Here is a 15,818-nt window from a genome sequence, read left to right as displayed (position 1 = left end):
GATTGGAAGGGTTTTAAGGAATCTACTTACTTATCACAAGATTTTATACGCGATTTCAGCATGGATGACGCTGTAGCATATTTTACCGATTTTATTATTGATGCAGCTGAAACGTTCATTCCACAAACAAATAGTCACTCATCTAAGAAACGAGTTCCTTGGTGGAATGAAGAGTGCAGAGATGCACGAAAAAGACAAAATAAGGCATGGGGCAAATTGCGCCAATACCCTACGGCGGAAAATTACATTGCATTTAAACTAGGGGTGTGCGAATATTCGAAATTTCGAATACGAATCAAATATTTTCCTTATTCGAAGCGTATTCGATTCGAGAAATGCATATTCGGAAATTCCCGAATATTCGAGGACGGTCGAATAACGGTGAAAACGGCGAATATTCGGATAGACTGCGAATAATTGACCAATTAATGAATTGGATGCTTGCTCCGCATTCTCCTAAGAACATGTTTATTAACTGAGAACTTCGCATGATCCGCTCATTATCTGTATGGTCTGTTTCAGTATATCTGCTTCAGGCCCTTGAGACATGATCAGTTTCGGTTTCTTTTTCACCGAGCTTTATAATTCCAATTATTTATGGAATGCTACATTGCCTTGAATGTTGCAAAGGCAACTCAGGGTTTTCTAACATTTTTGCAAAATCTATCAAGACTCGTTATGCGGAGTGCGAATTTGATGAAGTGGCCAGCCTAGGCATGTTTCTTGATCCGCGCTTTAAGGCCACAGTTCATCAGGCATCTGGTCAGATGATGTGGCTGAAAGACCTTATGACAAGAGAGCTCCAGGCAGCTCTCTTGGAACGCAGTGGGGACACTGCCGTGCCAGCGTCGACTTCGTGTCCACTGGTGGCATCGAGCGTATGGAATGCTTTTGAGGATCTACTGATGACCAAAGAGAAGACACATTTGGCATCCTCTGAGAGGGAAGTTACAGACTACGCAGAAAAGCCTCTTCTGGAAAGGGGTATGAATACTTGTGAGTGGTGGTAGTCCATTGGCCGCTTCAGGTACCCGCTTTTAAGTGCACTCGCCCAGAAGTACTTGGCGATCCCTGCCACCTCAGTTCCTAGTGAAAGTCTTTTCTACCGGTAGAAATGTGACAGTGCATAGAGAGCGTTTACTTTCTGACCATATTGAGCAGTTAATTTTCCTTCACGACAATCTGTAACAAGCGTTTTACCTGACTGAGAGCATTACCTGAGTCCATTATCTATAATGGGTGCCTCTTTAACCTGAAGCAGCCTTGTAAAGTGCAGTATTATTTTTAAAAGGGTAATAAAACTACCTATACATCTTTTGCAATTTTTAATACTAAACATGTATTCGATATTCGATTCGATATTCGAAGACTGTTTTTCGCCTTATTCGTATTCGATTCGTATTCGAAAATTTCAATATTCGCACACCCCTAATTTAAACATATGAAGTTGCAAGGACGGCGCACGAGACGGCAGGCTAGAAGAGCAAGCTGGGAGAGGTTACTCTCAGGCATCAACTCTAAGGTCTAAGAGGCTAAGGTGTGGGATGGTCTGAGAAGGCTAAAGGGGCAGCAGATCAATCCATTACCGTTGATTGATGAGCGAGGAAATACTTTGGAAAACCAGGCCGATGCCCTTGGATTACATTTTGCTCGTATATCTAGTTCCACAAACTATTCACAAACATTCCTTAAATATAAGCAAATAGCAGAACTTAGGTCAATAAACCGCAAATGCAGACCTAATCTACCGTACAACTGCCCTTTCAATATTGCCGAGCTTAGAGCTGCATTGCGCTCGTGTATGAACTCTGCACCTGGAGCTGACAGAATCATGTATGACATGATTAAAAACCTACACACTGATACACAGATGACACTTCTGGCGCTCTTTAACTCTGTTTGGGCTGCTGGATACCTCCCATCCTCCTGGAAAGAAGCTATCGTAGTACCGGTCTTGAAACAAGGCAAGGACCCATCCGACGTTTCAAGTGAACCATGAAACCATGAACAAAGCCACCTTGGTATAGGGTAATGCTATGCTGAAATAAAAACTACAGATGTGTAAACGCAGCTATTTCAAGCACTTTTTCAAGCGGTGACAAGAAGGACACGGGGCGACAATTTTAGACGTCGCTCATGCTGCCACTTTTATGAACTGGTACAAGTATTGCATTTCTCCAAAAAGAAAGAAATGCACGTGTAAGCAAAGCAGAAATAAAGACGTATCTAAGGAGAGAAACAAAAATAGAATAGCCTTTGATAACAAAACTTGGTATACGGTCGTAAGGAAGAAAATGCTTCGGTTTCAATTTACTAACGGCTGCCGCGATATCTGTTCTGTAAAACATGAAATGTTTAAATGGTCACTGAAGCTATACTGCCAGTCACCAGAGCTGGGAGCATATGCTGTATTTAGGAAAACCAAGCAAAAATACTCAGCGAATGGATAGGCGATATTGTCGCAGTTACTAAGAATTCCAACAGATGGATAATTTATTACATTAATTTCAGCCAGGTCATTCTTGTAATCTTTTAGATAGGACCAGAAATGTTTTGGATCGCATTTAACGCGCTCTTCGACAAAATTTATGTATGCATCACTGTATCTATGCATTATGCATTTCCCCTGGCTTCGCAAACACTATAAATATTTTGCACCACTCCGATGATTCTGTTTTCTTGAACTCCCTATGGTACCTCAGCTTTTTACGAAGTAAACCGTGTAATTCCTCAGAAAACCACGTAGGATAGAGAGGAGGATGAAACTCCTTGCAGGGAATGAAAGCTTCTAAAGCACATTTTAGATTATCAGTAAGGATGCTAAATGCTTTGTTGATATCTGTGACGCGGTACAATTCAGACCAGTCAGCAACATTCAAATAGTGGTAAAGACCAAGACAGTCGCCGTTAGAAAAAACAAATGAGCGAACAGGCTCGCTCAAGACATGAATCGCCTTGCGAAAAATTGCGAATTCGAGCGAACCCTGCTAGTGGTCAACAGGAACCAAACTGCTAAAAGCAGCAGAAAAGTCAGCAACGCAGAAATTAGCCCGAATCATATCTAAAATATTGCCATCAGAATTTAAAACCGTTTAAAGACCGTTAATCCAAGAAATTCGATAAAGAAGAACAGCGAACCACAGCGACGGGATGATCAAAACACGGATTTCGCGCATGAAGAATCCCAAACAATATACGGAATGATATCGCTAGCTACCAGGGCATAATATTTTGCGACGTAAATAACTTCAGCGAAGTTGTTCGTATGCTAAGAAAACTGCACGTTACTCATGTTACAAGGGAAGAAGGCTGCGCAGAGCAAAATAATTCTTGCTGCTTTTAACTGGAATTTCAACCCACACAATCTCTGGTACAAAATCAATGTCCGCACGCCTTATAACGCTTTTTCCGGATGGCAGTTAGCACACAACCGCCGTATTTAACGGGTGCCTCATACACGTGGTCGCATCTACAAACTGTGCATTCCGCTGGAAAGTTGTTCTTGGACGGTAAGTATTTGCAAAGCGAAGCTTCAGTTAAGCATATAAGATGATTTGAACAGGCTTCTCGAAGAAATAGGAGGGTTTCGTGCGCAGACAAGGAACGCTTGTTTTAAATGGGCGCACATGTATTCGCTTAAGCATTCCAAGTTGGGCAATAGGCGAGTTAGGGGGCCTGTATATGGCCCCCTAACTCCATCTTTCTTTCAACCACCTTTCTTTAAGAAAGGGCTTTGATTTTTATGCGAAGCATATTACCGTAGGTTTCGGGCCTTCGCGCGACACCCGGCGGTAGCCACCATTGACCCTGAAGTGGGGTCACGTGACATGACGTCACGTGATGACGTCACACAGGCTGCAGATGGGGCCTCGTATCGCGCCGTCGGTCGCCTCCCGGCGGCGCATTTACATTCGCTCTCCTGTGCAGCCGGTCGACTGCAGCGCCGCCCCCGCGGCACCAACGGGAACTATATATCTAGGTAACTTTTCGGCCGGCGCTGGGTGCACGCACGTGGCAGCAGACGACCCCAAGTGGAGTCCGCTGCTGCCACGCATGATGACGTCACAAAAAGAAAACTTAGAAAAAAATACATGAAATGCTAACGTTATCGTTTTGTTGTTAAATATACTACGCCTAAATAAATGAAGCATTTATTTTGTGCAGCGTTTTAAAATCGAAAATGACTGTCGGCGCCTACACGCGTGCACGCAGTGGGAGGACCGTTGCGATTCCTTGTGGCTGTGTCGTGTGTACAAATCTCTGTGTAATATCGGCGAGTACGAATAACGTTGCCGTTACGAAGCTACATAAGCTTCGAACGAACTGTGCTGCATACACGAAACAGCACGACATGTCGCATCATTTGGACTGTTGGTTTCGAAGAGTCGTGGTAGCACAGCGCCGACTGCATATTGGGTCACTGTGTAATATCGGCGACTACGAATAACGCTGCCGTTACGAAGCTACAGAAGCTTCGAACGAACTGTGCTGCATCCACGAAACAGCACGACATGTCGCCTCATTTGGACTGTCGGTTTCGAAGAGTCGTGGTAGCACAGCGCCGACTGCATATGGTGCCGACACGGATCATGCATATTGCAGGGTGTGTCGTATGTAGCGATTCTTTAAGTTGTGTGTACGCCTTCTGGCAAAGTCGGATGCCTATTTGGCCTTGGACACCACGTCGACACACTGCTCTCGAGCTCGAAAACGCAGAAGTGGTGCGCGTCGGCATTGACGTCGATGTAGGGTGCATACACATTTCCAAATCGCTGTGCAAAGTAAGGGCGCCTTTTGTCGATGAGCAAAGTGCGTTCAAACATTTCGCGTCGCCTTACGCACGCAGAAGCCTAGTAACGAAAACCTGGACGTGAAACGTGAATCTAACAGAAAGGCCTGTTCCCGCCTGAAGGCAATGTCAGCAAGTGTCCGTGACGAGTGTCAAGTGACTCACACGAGGCTGGGCGTTGAAAAGTGTCTCTCGAGTGCCGCTGCTTCAGTCTGGCCAGGGCCCAACCCGCTTTCATGAACCATTTGAAATGCCCAGTGTATTAGTTGCTATAGATTGTGGTGCAGCGAGACAGCCATTCCATAGCAGCCATGAAAATTACATGTGGAAGTAATAGTAATGCGATAGGCTTTCGTGGTGATTGTCATTATGTATCACATGCATCGGAGTGCGATCATTTACACCCTGTGCTTGTGTTTAGATGAATGCTTTATCTTCTGAAGATACGGTACAGCACCTGGATCTTGCGTGGATCTTTCACTGTGTAGGCTATACCAAAACCTCTCTCCCTTTGTGTGCTTCATTTTTGCCAACTGTCTTTGCTCCACAAAGAAGGCCAAGTTTCTTTCACTGAGTTTCACTCACTAAGGGAACAGGCTTGTGCGACTTGCAATCAACAGGGGTCAAACACATGTGGTAGACCTTTAGTTGTACAATATTCAATTGGGTGCCATTGTACATGCACCCCTAGGAAATCATTTGCTATGGCAAATACTAACGTAGTGGCATTTCTTTTTAAAATTTGTATGCCTTAATAATATTGTTAAAATATAGAAGTATGTCTGCAAATTTAATAAATTTGGAGATCCTGACGTAATTCCTAATGCATGTTGGTACATTATATTATTCCCAATGGACTCCTCAGTATCGCTGTTATTTCTCAGCATTCTCCCACAACAGGTATTCTTTCATCTCTGAAACAAACGAAAGTCCTCCCGCTTTTCAAATCTGGTGACTAAGGCATTTGTAGCTATATATAGATTGATCTTCTTAGCACCTTATTCAAGTAAAATGTTAGAATACATAGGTTATAAGCATACTGTTGAATTCATTGAATCGCATAATGCCCATGTAAGTTCTAACATGGTTTTTTGCATGGATTTAGTATGATGTCGCAGTTAACTCACGACGTCACTCATGCTTGTGTTTTCTAGCAATGTCAATCATGATTAATAGTTTGCACTTCATTTGCTTGCTTTTTTTCACATTGCATGGTGTGTGCATATTATTCTTGTATGTATACCTGAATAAAAAATTCAGTTGCAAGTCAGTGGTCCTGTTGCGTTTTCACTGTCCTTCATACTTTGTGCACTGTTTCTACTCTTTCAAAAACGCACTAACTCGTCCAGCTCTCAGTATGGAAGCTTAAAGTCAGCTGTTAAAATGAGAATCCAATAAACATGGAAACTGTCTGTAGGACAATAGCAATGATTTTGCTGTTTGCAACATGCAGTTTGTACATGTTGGTACAAGAAGATTTCAGAGAGATATACAGAGTGTTACAGTGCGTAAGGTTGAATGGTCCCGTCCCTGCCATGAATACTGCAATATCATCATAAGTGTGCACAGGTCTTGCACTGCAAGCCAGAGACTTGCTCCAGGGCTTTCTTATTTTATTAAGTGTCAGCTGCTTGCATTGATAATGTGGTTGGTAAATCGCTTACCTATTTCCCACCTAAGTTCTCTGCATTTCATTCTGCTGTATTTATCGAATTGTTTTCAGCACTGTTCTTTCAATGACAACAAGGGTTACATTCATTTTGTGTCAAGGTGTTTTCTAATGCACCAAGATTAAAGATTCTGACAAGTTTTCAAAGCTGACACAATGGCAAAAATATTCTCAGCCATAAAGTGTGCTCATTAAGACACCAGGCACCCTGTCCCACAAAACATCAATCAATTCTATTTTTAGATAAAAGCACATCAGTTTCTTACTTGTCAAGCTACATCTCTAGGCACCACATGGTCTTTCCAAAAAGAAGGTTGCACAAGTATTTAAATGCACTGTTTAAAAGTTTACTGTTAAGACTTGTGTTTCCTTCATTTCAGTTGCAGTATGTGAAGTAGGTAGCAAGAGTGTTCAGCTTTAGTGCATCTGCTGTTGACAGAGCTAAGCTTACATGAAGGTGAAAGGGCATTCCTGCATATATCAACCCAATGTAAAGGTATGGCTTGATAAAGACATGTTGTGCTGGAAAGGTTAATTAAAGGTCAGCAGGATTCTCTGGTAATGTGGCATGCACAATACAGCTGGGATACAATATGCAGATCACTTTGCAATTACTCATTCGCTTCTTGCTTTCTTTCTGCAGCATAAGTCTGCATGCTATGGTGTTATTTATCTTCATAACATCATAAAAAAATTGCAATTCATTGCTCCACCAAAGGCACCATCAGCCAGCTAAGCCATTCTTGACATAAAGCTTCTCAGCCTGGTCTCTACATATGTTAGCTTTGAGAATGTCTTTTCACACAAACTTATCACAGGAACTCTGGAAAGGAGGTCAAGAATGTAACATAAATCTTTGGAAACTGATTTGTCCAGCCCAGTATCATTTTACAGTCCTGGCTTTCTTGATGCCAGTTTGGAACTTAAGAAGCTGCAGCTTAGCATGCAAGGTGTCGAATTATATATATTTCAGAGGAGCTAGATTTGAAAAGCCATTTTATTATCCCCCACATAAAGGTCCAAAAGGCTCTACATGAAAACTATGAGATAAACTTGCGTAAATCCCACGCAATGTGAAAATTGATGTTATGTGAAGTATTTTACAGGTAGTTGGCTATGCCAAGGTGAGGTATTGCTATCGGTGATTCGAAATGAACACTCGCGTGAAACTTCCTTTTGAATTTCAAATGGAGGTGACCAACAACGGGTGGGTGTGCTGCTGCTGAGACACCTGAATCTTTTCATGTGAGCCATCTGGTTCCAACGCAGGTAGCGTGAGAGTCGCATGACAAAGCTGGAATGACGACAACGCAGCGAACACGATGGCATCACAAACATAGCACATCCACACATCTAGTGGCACAAGCTAATATACAACTTGGGCTACTGGGTTGGCATAAAAACATGTAAGAGTAACAACCCCATTATTGAAATCTTTCAATACAAACTATAACAAAAAATTTTGTGCTTTGTTGCACCTATCCCAAGTAACCACGGATATCCGTGGGACGTCCACCATAAGTCCCAACGTCCATCCATCCGGATATCCAACACGGACGTCCGTGGGACGTACAGGAGAAGTCCATATCCTGTTTGGATGTCCGAAGGACATCCCACCTGGATGTCCATGGGACATCCCATTTTGAACGTCCGCTGGCTGTCCATAAATAGGCATGCCCAGGATATACACTAGTGAGTTATATATAAACTAGCATAAATATATTGCCGGAAATTTTAGTTTGTTCATATTATATTTGTTTATTTTTGTTCTCTATCGGACACAGTTCATTCTTTTTTCAAAGCAAAATAAATATATTTCCAACTTGATATCAATTCTGCCGACTTTAACATCGCAGTATTAAAATACGATTTTTTTTCTATCGGTGGGTCATACAAACAATTTGTAGTTTGCTTTAAAAAAAATGCTTGTGGATGACTAGCAGAATATATAAGCGCCCATTTGAAGCCACTTATTCGACCTAGAGCCAAGCACTCAAGTTATCCCTCATTATGAAAAGTTCCTGATCATAGAGTTTTGGTCCTGACCTCCGAACATGTAGGTTCAGGTTTATCATTGAAACAGGAAGTAAAACACGTTGTTGGGCTAGTTGGTGCATTGTATTAAGAAAAAAACAGCAAAAAAAAGACGGACACAGGAAACATACACAAGACAGGCCTCTTCCAGCCTCTTTCCTGTCTTCTCGTATGTTTCCTGTGTGCGCCTGTTTTTGGCTGGTTTCTTAAAACAGGAAGTTGTCTGCAGTGTTCAATTGTGCATACAATAATATCATTATAGGTAATGCTACTGCTACTTCTACTGACTGCAGATTCTTCTAAGCCGCTGCCTCGTGTCTGCTTGGTTCCTGCCATCTGCGCCCTGCGCAGTTCATTCATCATCGAGTCATCTGTGCAAACATCTGGCACGTGCTTCACCTCCCTGGACCACGCTGCGCTTGCGCTACCTTGGCACGGAGAGTATATAAACGGATCCACTGCCGCTCCAGCTTCATTGAGCAGCAGTCGCAACAACGAGAACAAGTACTAATTACTGCTACTTCTACTGACTGCAGATTCTTCTAAGCCGCTGCCTCGTGTCTGCTTGGTTCCTGCCATCTGCGCCCTGCGCAGTTCATTCATCATCGAGTCATCTGTGCAAACATCTGGCACGTGCTTCACCTCCCTGGACCACGCTGCGCTTGCGCTACCTTGGCACGGAGAGTATATAAACGGATCCACTGCCGCTCCAGCTTCATTGAGCAGCAGTCGCAACAACGAGAACAAGTACTAATTACTGCTACTTCTACTGACTGCAGATTCTTCTAAGCCGCTGCCTCGTGTCTGCTTGGTTCCTGCCATCTGCGCCCTGCGCAGTTCATTCATCATCGAGTCATCTGTGCAAACATCTGGCACGTGCTTCACCTCCCTGGACCACGCTGCGCTTGCGCTACCTTGGCACGGAGAGTATATAAACGGATCCACTGCCGCTCCAGCTTCATTGAGCAGCAGTCGCAACAACGAGAACAAGTACTAATTACTGCTACTTCTACTGACTGCAGATTCTTCTAAGCCGCTGCCTCGTGTCTGCTTGGTTCCTGCCATCTGCGCCCTGCGCAGTTCATTCATCATCGAGTCATCTGTGCAAACATCTGGCACGTGCTTCACCTCCCTGGACCACGCTGCGCTTGCGCTACCTTGGCACGGAGAGTATATAAACGGATCCACTGCCGCTCCAGCTTCATTGAGCAGCAGTCGCAACAACGAGAACAAGTACTAATTACTGCTACTTCTACTGACTGCAGGTTGGTTTTCATTTTTTGCTGGAAATTTTCTTACGTCACGGTTCTTTTTGCGACTGCTGCTCACTGGTTTTTGCTTTTTTGCTGTGTCTACTTCTTCGGTTGTGAGATGCCTACTAATGCTGAGCTATGCAAAAAGATTGAGCGGCTCGAATCCTTGCTTGAGGGCAAACTGGATTCCGTTGTTGAAGAGATTGCTGCAAGGATTGTACAAAAACTTGAAGAGCAGGGCCATGGCAATATTTCTGAACTTACTGATAGTGTACGCTTTATCAGTCAGCAGTATGAAGAAATGAGGACTACGTTTGATGGACTGTCCGCTACAAACAAGGCTCTGACAGCACAAAATGAATCCCTGACAAAAAGAATTGCATCAATGGAACAGTACAGCAGGCTGAACAATATTGAAATTAAAGGTATCCCGTCAACGCAAGGAGAGGATTGCTCTGCTATTTTGAGCACTGTCGCTGAGGCAATTGACTGTCAAATTGATGTGACGGACATCGACACAGTTCATCGGGTGGCTAGCAAATCACCCCATAAAAATTTAATCGTTCGATTTTGCTCCCGTGTCAAGAAGAATGACTTCCTTCGTAAGGCTCGTAAGGCGCGCCTGAGAACCTCCATGATTGGGCTCTCTGGTAATAATGATAGCCCTATATATGTCAATGAGCATCTCACATTTGAGAACAAACGTCTGTTCAGCCGAGCTCTTGCTCTAAAGAAGCAGCATAAGTGGCAGTTCCTTTGGACAGACAACTGTCAGATTAAAGCACGGAAGACTGAAAATAGCAAAGTGTTCTTCATAAGCTCTGAGTCTGACCTCAGCGTCATCACTTAACCTGATTTGCGATTAGTCTGTGTGTTAGGCATCCAATCATTCCCTCAAACATGTCTTTGTTTTCACCTTCTGAAGCTACGTCACTGCTTAAATCTGTTGGTTGTTCATTGCTTCACTTCAATGCACGAAGTTTGCGTAAGAATCATGATAACATATCTTCATTCATTGACTCTCTTTCCCACACTTTTTCATTCATCTGCATAACTGAGACATGGCTTGGCCCGGCTGATAGCAATTTATATGGGTTCCGTGCCTATCAGGCTGAGTATTGTAACCGTGTTGCATATCAACATGGTGGTAGCGCGATTTTCGTCGCACCCCACATTAAATACAAACGTAGACTGGACCTTTCCATAGATCTATTTCACTGCGAAACTGTTTGGATCGAAACCGATGCCTTGTCTTTTCCAAATTATTGTGGCGGAATTATTATTGGCTGTATTTACCGTTCTCCATCTTCTTCCATACCTGATTTCCTTCGTCATCTCAGCTTAGTTCTTCAATCAATTACTAGTGAAAACAAGCCTGTCCTAATTGTAGGTGATATAAATATTAACTTGCTCGATGTCGACAATAGTACTGTATGCGCTTATTCGGACTGTTTTTCTGGCTTTGGGCTTGAGCAATTAATAACTTCGGCCACCAGGATTTCCACTCAAGGAAGCAGCTCCCTCTTAGACCATGCCCTCACTAATATTTCGCCTTCACCAGAGTCTGGTGTAATTGACATAGACATATCAGATCATTACCCTGTATTCGTCACATTCAAATCTAACCCTCCTAGGTCAGATCCCTGTTATCTTACGTCTCGTCTTGATATCATAAATTTTGTTGATGCAATTGACAAAATTGACTGGACAGTTATTGCTACCAAACTAAATCCAGAAGAAGCGCTTCAGTTATTTTCCTCTTTACTTTTAAAAGCGGTTCATGCTAACACTGTCACTGTTAAGTGCAAAAAGAAATTTAAATTTCCGCATAATCCTTGGATCACTAATGGGCTACTTGTGAGCATGAGGAAAAAAGAAAACATGTATAGGAAGACTAAAAAACAGCCTTTCAATGTGAATTTAGCATTACGCTATAAGAAATATTGCAACATGTTGAGTAATTTATTGAAGAAATCTAAAAGACAATATTACGAAAATGAATTCAGGAAAAATAGGTTTCATCCAAAAAAACAATGGCAACTTATCAACGAGTTTCTGAATGTACCACGTTCCGGCAGTTCCATTGAAAAAGTAATCTACAATAATGTGACTATCACTGACCCGCCTAGCATTGCTCGTGCGTTCAGTAATCACTTTTATGAAATTTATAATACTACCCATGTTCCTTCTGTTTATCATACTAGCCGATGCGATAAATCTTTCTTTTTGTTTCCTGTAACATATGAAGAAGTCCTTACTGAGATTTTCAACTTAAAGAACACAAGTCCTGGTTTTGATGGAATTTCTGCATTTCATTTAAAGCTTGTTGCTCCGACTATTTCAGATGCTCTCAGTAACTTAATTAACCTTATGTTCAAGACAGGTATATTCCCTAGTAGTCTAAAAAAAGCTAAAGTCATTCCTGTTCATAAAAAGGGGGACAAAGCTCAAGTCGCGAACTATCGTCCCATATGTATTTTGCCTTCAATTAGTAAAGTTGTAGAAAAATTAATACATCGTCGTATTAACATTTACCTTAACAAATTTAGCTTGCTGAAATCCTGTCAGTTCGGTTTTCGTTCAGGAGGCTCAACTAACTTGGCTTTGCTAGCATTAACTGATTATATTCGACATTCACTTGATCTCGGATACTTTGTTGGCTCGGCCTTTCTAGACTTTACTAAAGCCTTTGATACAATGAACCACAAAGTTTTATTTACTAAACTGGAGTCTGTTGGCATTTCTGGTCCAGCTCTTAATTTATTAAAAAGTTATCTGTTTAATCGTGAATTAACAGTGCACGCAGGCGGGGCTTTCGCTGAAAGCAAAATCATTAACCAAGGAGTGCCTCAGGGCTCGATTTTAGGTCCACTATTATTTACCATTTATATAAATGATTTACCTGACTGCCTTAATTATACCCTACCTATATTATATGCCGACGATACGACTGTTGCCCTCTCGGATAAATCATTACTTTCGCTAACATTGAAATTAAACAGTGATCTGTCAAAAATTACTGAATGGTGTAACGCCAACTTTCTAGTTATAAACCCTACGAAAACGCATTTCATGGTATTTAAGTCATCACAGAGGCATTTACCTTGCTCTCCGTCCATAACTCTGAATGGGCATGACATTCCTGCCTCCACTTGTGTTTCTTTCCTCGGCATCAAATTAGATCCCCACCTTAAGTTTACTAACCACATTGCACACATCAAACAAAAAACAGCATTTGGCATTAGAGCACTACTCAAATCACGTGCATTTTTTTCCAAAGAAGCATTATTATCGTTATACTTCGCTTTCATTCATAGCCATATTATTTATGGCATCGCTTCTTGGGGTAATACTTATCATTGTCATCTTTCCTCTATTCAGCACATTCAAAATCAGGCTATCCGCATAATAACGCGAAGCCATTTTTTCTCTAACGCCTCTTCTCAACTGCGTACAAACCGCATTCTTCAAGTTAGTGATTTGTTTAACTATCATTTAGCGATATTATTTTTCAAATTACTAAATCAACAAGTTTCTTACAACTTTGTTAGTTCTGATCTCCTTTTTAATCCCAATAACACAAGGTTTGCAGCACAAGGAAATTTCTTGTTGCCTTTATGTCACACTAATTACGGAAAGATGGCTTCCTCTTTTTGCGCGCTTAAACTTTGGAACAGTCTTCCATTTTCCATTAAGTTGTCAACTACCTTGTACTCTTTCAAATGTGAACTCAAGAATTATTTGCTGTCTGATTAATTTCCTACATTGTTATTTTGCTATTTAGAAGCTGTGGAATTACCATTGATTGTGCATCTTTCCTTTTGTTGTTTGTTTTTTATGTGTGTTCGTCACTGAGTTTCTTGGTTATATTTTGCTTATTTCATGATTTCTTTCTCTGCTCTGTATTCCGCTTTACTTATTTTTTTGTATAACTTCTAAACCAAGGGTCCCGGTGCAGTCTCTGACTTTGGGACCCTTGTCTGTATACCATATTTTGTAACAAGTTGTTATGAACGAATAATAAACTGAAACTGAAACTGAAAAACAAATCTCAAAGGCTACGCTTTTGGTGGCTGCGTGCGTTGAAAGCGATTACGAAAGCTATAATGCGTCAGAGCCGCCATGCATTGACATTAATCTCAAAGGCTATGTTTTTCTGGCGCCGACAGCTTTAGCAGAAACTAAAAACTCGAAAATCAGATACCGAATATTCCCAGAATAAGTAAATATTTCACTGTGTAATAATAGAATATTTTAAAAACCTATTTATGTTTGCGTAGATGCACGTGGAAGTGTTACAACCTTGGCAAAGCAGAACGCTGCAGTCATCCAATCCAATCCAAGCTCTAGCCATCGTCGCCACGCCATTTTTTATTCTGCGATCGTTTTAAGGGCAGCGGAGCAGCGTTTGTCACCTTCCGTGCCTGCCGAAGTCTCCTACTCAGCTACCAAGGTATGACAGCTACATCGATTTCTTTTTTAATTCGTTTGGGTATTGAAATGTGTTTTCTTCACAGGTGCCAGGATGCCTAGACTGCTGGAGAAGCCGCACGCGCGAAAAAGAGCGTCGCTGGAAACAAAGACGATATTCGAGGACTTCGGATCTCGCACCGGCAGCCAGCAGTCAACAGCTCGAGAATTCGCAACTCTAGAACTGTGCAGTGGCGCGCATACCCCGCACGCATGCATTAACATGTGCGTTCGGGCTGTCCCTGCAAACATTTGCACGCCTTGTGATGCTGGTCGCTGCACCGAGGCGACATCGGAAGTTCAGGACGGTGGTTGTGACACTACGCGCACTAAGGACAATGTGCCTTGCTTCCCTGATGGATATACTCTACGTGACGCTTCGGGTGGTTCACTTCGCTGTGAGAACGGAACAGGATCCCTTAGGAGAGGTGTACGCACAAGTCAATGCGGGTTTTCTGGTAAGCAGGACCCCGGAGTCTACGTTTGCTTTAGCTACCGCGGACTCTTCATCGGCGCCCTTTGATTCTCCTGGCAAACAGCTTCTCCTGGCTAATGCGCTCATGATCAGAGCTGTAGCCGTCAGTAGCGGCAAGATCGCCTGCTGATCTCTACGAAAATAAAAAGCTCCTTTTAAAAAAGTGAAGAATATATTAGTTGTTTTTATCTACAAGTTTGTTTAATATCGTGAGAATATGGTCACTACGGCCACGGCGGGGACATTGTAAACGAGAGTACGCATTCGATGGCCAAGTGAGTTTTAATAATTGTAAGAACGCACTACGCCACGAGAAAGAGCTATTGTTTAAAGAAAGTGAAGAATATATTGATTGTTCTTCACTAATAGTTCGTTTAGCCACGTCAGAATGTGGAGACATTGGGAACGAGAGTACGCATTTGACGGCAAGTTGACTTACGAGAACGCACTACGTCGCGAATAACATTTAAGCTGCAATACCATTAAGCATGTCCGTGTGGCACCCCGCGAATGACATTAAAGTTTAAGGCATTAGCCAGTTAATGTCATTTTTTGTGCCCGTGTCGCAGAGTGCTAGTGAAGTGATGTAGTCAAGATTAATTCCTTCATGTCATTTCTGTTGCTTTCGCTGCTTAATAATGCTAATTGATGTGTTTTTGCTCTTTCTTTTTATTCCATGCTGCAAACTCAAATGTCAAAGCAGGGTGGGCAATAAGTATTTTTGTTCTGCTGTTCTCTACCTTGTTGTTGTGCTATTGAAATTGCAAGTTTTCTTCTTTATCCGTGTATTTATTTGTTCTTTGAACAGTACGCATATATCTGCTTATTGGTCTTTTTATGTATATGTATAAGGTGACAATAAACGTTTAATTGTATTTGGAAGTTGGTGTAAGTTCATTTCTCGTTTATTTAAAACAAGAATGCATTCAAGCATTAGACCAATGTAATATATATAATGGTCCGGTGCTTGTATGTGTCCCGGCCACTATTGTCGCTTCAAGGCATGTGTATATCTGGAATATCCCCGGGAAGAGAGACACACACACACACACACACACACACACACACACACACACACACACACACACACACATATATATGAATAAATATATATATATGAATATATAT

At 42.1% G+C, this 15,818-nt stretch overlaps 1 long non-coding RNA gene across 1 annotated transcript; it reads left to right on the top strand.

Moving 5' to 3' along the window:
* Positions 1 to 8,834: 8,834 nt before the first annotated feature.
* On the top strand, positions 8,835 to 15,572 carry LOC139057056 (uncharacterized). Its single transcript, XR_011512555.1, has 2 exons — positions 8,835 to 9,757; positions 14,026 to 15,572. It is a non-coding gene; the product is annotated as an uncharacterized lncRNA (long non-coding RNA).
* Positions 15,573 to 15,818: the final 246 nt, after the last annotated feature.

The sequence above is a fragment of the Dermacentor albipictus genome, chromosome 3 (assembly GCF_038994185.2).
Source record: "Dermacentor albipictus isolate Rhodes 1998 colony chromosome 3, USDA_Dalb.pri_finalv2, whole genome shotgun sequence".
Classification (NCBI taxonomy): domain Eukaryota; kingdom Metazoa; phylum Arthropoda; class Arachnida; order Ixodida; family Ixodidae; genus Dermacentor; species Dermacentor albipictus.
The sequence above is the reverse complement of the archived record's forward strand: the minus strand, read 5'-3'. Positions and strand labels throughout refer to the sequence as shown.